The sequence below is a fragment of the Medicago sativa genome, chromosome 4 (assembly GCF_051527215.1).
Source record: "Medicago sativa cultivar Bolivia chromosome 4, Bolivia_mono, whole genome shotgun sequence".
In the NCBI taxonomy this organism is placed as follows: Eukaryota; Viridiplantae; Streptophyta; class Magnoliopsida; order Fabales; family Fabaceae; genus Medicago; species Medicago sativa.
Genome location: NC_140752.1, coordinates 101,221,659 through 101,228,346, shown reverse-complemented (window position 1 = coordinate 101,228,346; position 6,688 = coordinate 101,221,659).

The following is a 6,688-nucleotide window of genomic DNA, read 5'->3' as shown; positions in this document are numbered from 1 at the left end:
TGCACTAAAATTAGAATAATGTCATGGAGTATGAAAAATTTAAGACTCAAATTTTTAGTGCCCCAATTATGGATGTAATTAATTGATTTTATTCAATATTTTATTTAATCACATAGATTTATTACTTTTGACTTTGTAATGCCTCAATAACTTTGTTAAAAAGTATTTAAAATAATTTAAATAACATAAAATTCTCATTTAAGAGATATATATAGGTAAAATTTAAAATTTTGGTGCCCCTGAAAATATGGTGCCCTGGGCTGCCACCCCCTCGAGCCCATGCTCAGGGCCGCCCCTGATTTCCTAGCACTAAACGTATTTTTTAGATGTGAATCTTTTTTTTATATAGGTGATGCGTTTCCAATTAATATTATGATGTAATTTTTAAAATATCTATATTTTCATATGTTATTGGGTGCTTTTTTAAAAAAGTTGTACATAAATAAAGTGCATACAAATTTAACCTTATAATTATTGCATAAATAATCCTCTTAATTTATGTGCAGTTATATATGAGGATGACTTGTAAGTGGAGGTGTAGGTGTTGCACATAGGAGCTGCAGCTCTTACGTTTGAGAGTTTTTTATTTTATTTTTAAATAATGATTATGATGATTAACTGTTCAAGAATCTTAACTTAGTTATTAAAAATATCGAAATTGTTAGTTGGAATGTTGTGACTGGAGTTCGAACTTTGACTCAGTCATTTGTGTTATGAGTTTTCAATAACTATTGTTATTTATTCTATAAAACAATATGACGATTAACTAAATTAATATTGTAAGAATCCATCCGTGAAGTATTTTTTGGAGATACCTGTTAGATGAACTCCTAATTATATGGATGTAGGTTCCACATTAACCCATCTGAGGAAAATATAAAGAGAGTTATACAATCCACTCGTAAGAAGAATTTAAAGAACCATGAGATTTCACGAAACCATATCTACGAGGAGACTAAAACATACAAATTAAAATGGTACAAAACATGCATTATTCACTTGAGAAGTTATATTTGTACAATTATTTTATGACAATTTTTGGACAACTCTCATACTCATATTATATTCTTACCATCACTCTTCTTTTTCTCCTTTTGTTGGTTTTTGACCGATAAGAAGAAAAGAAAAAGAATGTTGTCACAAAGTAAATAGTTGTACAAATGTAATCACTCTATTTAGAAATTTAAACCAATACTAATACGAGACATTAAAAAAAACACAACAACTGATCAACATCTTACGAAAATTTCTATTAAAAGCATCAATAGTAAGTTGACATCTCTAAATATCATATACTCATTCAACACTTTATTTTCTTCCTATGTCTCCCTTCTTATCATATCTTTTTGAATGACTCGGTCATACTATTATATTATCAATATAATATTATTTCTTTTTCTCTTTGTTTCAATGTGCGATCCAAAATTTAGATTCTTCCACTTTTTGAATTGGATTTTTTTTATCGGAAAAGAGCAGTACGGTACTTGTAAAAATTTCTTTACAAAAAAAGTACTTGCAACAATTGTTAGAGAAATAAAAATATGAAACACCTAACATGCAATTCTTGCGTTTTTTTGAGGAAAGTATTGCGGTCTTGACAGGAAAGATTAAAGAATATCTTTAGTTTGATCAAACAAGAATACCACGATCACCATTTATTATCGTTAAACTATCCTTCAAATAAAATTATTATCGTTAAACTAGTCATAATTTATCTAGGTCCTTGGGAAAGCTACATATTTATTGTATAGGGTTGTTACATTATGACTAGGGTATGATCCACCTTTCAAAACCCTTAAGAAGGCCAAGACTAGGACGTATCACACAAGAGGCGTCAAGCATCATCAGGATGAAGAGAAAAAAAAAGGCTAAATATTCCCCATGCAGCCACTGCAGCTGTGAGTGGGGGACCATAATTCAAAATAAGAATATCATGCAAAATGATTCTAATGAGTATTTGAATGTTTATATATTATAAGTTCCTAACTATTTCAAAAAAGAACACTGGAGTTCCTGACAAAACTAAATTTAAGCACTCCAACCAAATAGTAATTTTTTTTTTCTTTACATAGTCAAATAATATTGTTAATTATTTTAGGAAGCCAAATAATATTTTGGGTTAATTATGTTTTTGGTCCCTACAAAATTGCGACCTTGTAAGTTTAGTCCTTACTTAATTTTAATAGCATTTTTAATCCCTACAAAAAAAAATTTACTTATAATTTTAGTCCCTGCTAAAATAAATTTTGTTTAATTATCCTTAAACTCTTAAATTTTTTAACGATTCTTTTTATATAAGTTTAGAACACTATGAAAGGTTCATTTACTAAAATCTATAATTTTTTAACATAAAATAAATTAAATATGAATTTTTTAAAACGACAAAAGTTTAAGATATAAGTAACAAAAATATGGACGTAGAGATCAAATTTTTGCGATATTTTTTTCGGAGGAACTTTTAATAACATTCTTAACACGCCTGTAAAAAATTGTTGAAAAACTTAAGAGTTTAAGCATAAATTAAACAAATTTGGATTGAGTAAGGACTAATATTGAGTGCAGAAATTTTTTGTAAGGATTAAAAATGCTATTAAAATTATGTAAGGACTAAACTTACAAGGTCGCAATTTTGTAGGGACCAAAAACATAATTAACCCTAATATTTTTAATCGATTCTCCTTCCGTCTCAAAATGAATATTATTTAAGTTTTTATTCACATATTAAAAAATAAAATGATTAGAAGAAATAAAATATATTCTAGATAGAGAGAATTTGGACTAAGGAGAATTCTCCTTAGTCAATATAAATATTGACTAGGAGAATTTGGACTAGTTTGGCTCCACAAAAAATTCAAATATTTTATTGGTAAATACTTTTTGGTAGACTTTCTACCCGGGAGAATTTTTCTTTAAGAGGAGTGTTGTTGGAGAGCGAACCCAAATTGTGTGCGGTGTAGGGGAAATCTAAAGGCGGAGGATCATTTGTTTTGTAGATGTGTGGTTTAGTCAAAAATATTTGTTATTTGATCTTTAAGTGGATAGATACGAAAGTTATTCTATCGGGTAATATGGTTTCTCTCCAAGACCATTTCGTATCCTCTTCTTTGGCTAAAAGGCATCGGAAAGGCCTAATGTTTATTTGGCATGTATCAATTTGGAAAGCGCGGAATTAGACTATTTTTTCTTCAAAGAACTTGGGGTGGATGAAATAGTATAAGCCATGGAATTAGTTTGCTTGTTTTTTTAGATTAAGCACTATTTATACTTTTTTCGAGTTGTAAGTTAAGTATTCTTCTTAATACTTCTTTCATTTTTTAACAAGTTTTTAAATAAAAAAATCAGCAATTAATGATCTTGTTGGCAAATTGAAATACGCACTGATACGTATTCTGAAACAGCGAAAGCATATTAGCAAATGGCACACTCAAAAAACAGAATGGTTGGTTTTGGGTTGTTTGTTTTATAGAGTGAACTCTTATATAAGAGGAGGAAGATTGCATCGACACTGAAATGGCATTGGCAGATTTGTTTTGTTGCTATTAACCAATCACAAGTCGTGGCGTATGCATATATAGCTAGAGATAGAGATAGAGAAATACAAACAGAGACAGAGACAGAGTTATAACACAACATAGTCAGAATTGAAAATAATATCTACAAAATATCACTGATCAGATCACGGGTGGACATATTTAGGTAACTTTGGTTCTGATTTTATATCTGTTACTTATCTACCTATTTGGTACTCTCTCTTGCTCCCTATCCTTACAACATCTCCCCTACAGAAAACAACCATCCAACATATTTAGGGATTCATCCATTTAAAGCTCAATTCATTTATAAGATTAAATATGATTTTAGTCTTCACAAAATTTTTTAATTTCCTCTCCATAAATTTTTTTTTTGAATCCTCTAAAATGTCTCATTCACCATAAATTATCTTTGCATTTTGTCAATTTTCAACTAAACTTTGTTGAATAATTCGAATTTAAGACGTCTCGCACAATTACACGAGATTGGTATACATTTTTTTTTAAGTCTTTGTTATTTGATTGATTTTCTTTTATTTTTACTTTTTGGTACCTTACGGCATATATAATCTGAAATGGATTCAAAACATAGATGTCTCATGTTATGAAGAAGAAATCGAAGAATGCTGCTCGTCATCTTCTGCTCCATCTCTGAAGAAGGATTCTTTATTATGTTCTATAGAGAAATTAGATCAAGAAAGGAAGGTCCAAGTTTTGAGAGATATTGTCAAAACGTCTCCTCCAACAAAGGTGCATGTCCATCCAGGACCAACCCCTACAATGACCGTCATTCTTTTGTACGTCTCAACCACGGGACACAAGAATGATGGTCAATGTTGAGTATCGTTGTCCGTCAACAACTCGTGATAGTTAGGCTTATTTGGACTTTTGACACCTTAAGTTTCACAACTGTGCGAATATAATATGTTGAATGAGTGTATGAAATTTTGAATGTTCAAATATATATTTGTTAGAAATTTATAGCTTCTCATTGTCATTGTTCACTTTTAAGCTTAGAGCCATGTAAGTGTAAACTCTTCCGTAAACACCAATGAATATTGTTTTTTTAAATCATTAGGAACCAAATGCATATTTCAATTGAGAAGCTTTCAAAAAGTAACCTAATCCAAACTACGCTATTATAGTTGTTAAATAGTTTTGCACATCAAAAGTCAAGCACACATAACATATTAAACAACATCTGACATAAAATACCATAATTTGGTATTTCTTAAATTTAAAGGCAGACTTCTTCGTAGGTTTAACAATGTATTGATCGCATTTAACGAAGATTATAATTATGAACCTATTGTTTAGAAAGAATTGGGGAAAACAAAATTGGACTAATGTAGGGAAACTTGAACCTAAGTTTTTTCATCATGTTCATTCATTTATGTCACCCTATATTTTAATTCCATGGTTTTTTTAAGCAAGTGGTTACTAGCATTACAAAACAACATACATGATACATGTTGACGTACATGCTGCTTATTCAGTCAATTGAGGATGCTCACGCTTAATTCTTGAATGGAAAACCACAGCTTCTTTGCTATATTACTCGATTGTTGTTATAAAGTGTTTCATTTGTCAGTTTTTCTCATTCACTGTTCTTTTAAGTATTATGGCTCAGTTTGGTAAAAATAGCGGTTGACTGATAAGCTAGCTGATAGCTTATAGCTGATAGCTGATGACTGATAGCTTTTAGCTGATAGCTTATAGCTGATGGCTGATGACCGATAGCTGATAAGCTAATTGAAGTGTTTGGTAAAATTAGCGGTTCAATGAGCTAATAAACCTAAAATGACATAAAAGGACATTCTTAATTCATAATAAAATTTACAAAATATAATATATGCTTTCCATTGAATTAACGGTTCAACTAGCTAATTAATTATTTTTCACTGAATTTTATTTTTTACATTCATTTAAGTTTTATAACGTAAAAAATAATAATATATGTTTCTATCTATTCATTTTAAATTATAAAACTAAGAATAAAATTATAAACTAACAAAAAAATGATAAATTTAACTAACAAATAATATTAAAAACGTAATTTGTTTTACATTATTGTAATATAAAAAACGTAATTTGTTTTACAGTATTGTAACAATTGACTTTCCTTAAAAAAAATGTTGTAGCAATTGACAGTAACATAAGAAACCATTTTTTTGGAAAAAAATAATAACGTAACAATGCTTATATACGTGCCTTAAAAAAGTGTAACAATATATGTTTTATTAGAGAAAATATATATCAAAACAGCACTAGAAAAACAATATATATAAAAAAATGTTAGTCAAAAAAATGTTAGTCAAAACAATATATATAAACGTAACATGTTACTGAAAAAACAATATATATAAACGTAACATGTTAGTCAAAACAAAATATATAACGGTAACATTAAACAAATTATAAAGGGGTAGAATTGGATTTTAGATAAATGAATAAGGATAAAATTGGAAGAAAAGATGATAAGCTATAAGCTATAAGCTCAAACGCTACTTGGAATAGCTTCTGAAAAATAGCTTATAAACTCGTGAAATAAGCTATAAGCTCATGTTGAAAAAGTGTTACCAAACAGAGCTTCTTTTGTCAAACGAGCTTATAAGCTATAAGCTATGAGCAATAAGCTCATTTAAGGGGCTTACCAAACAGACCCTATATATATGTTTTAGAGGGCAACTTACCATACACTCATGTTGTATTTTTCATTTATATAGCGATCATCTCAAGTTATCAAGTGTCTCAAATAAAATGATGTTTCTTTTACCTAAAAAAAACTATTTTTTATACTTATTTTCCTTTTTTTTATTATTGAAATAACTGTAAAATTAATGACATGGATAATGTCTTGGCCAAATATGCAATGCCACATTATTAATGAGTTTGACACATAGGCAAATTCACTTGGGATGCTGTCGTTTATTATTATAGAAAAACAAATTGGAAGGTATGTCCTTAAAAAAAAAAAAAAAAGGAAGGTATGCTGATAATGGTAAAAAAAACTCCATGATAAAATGGTATGCACTAAATTTGACATTACAATTAATTACTAATAAATCCATTTCCATATAGTTTAAACATGTATACTCTCCTCAATTGTGTTCCTTTTTTCATAGATTGTACCTAACTATATAATGTATCTGAAACAA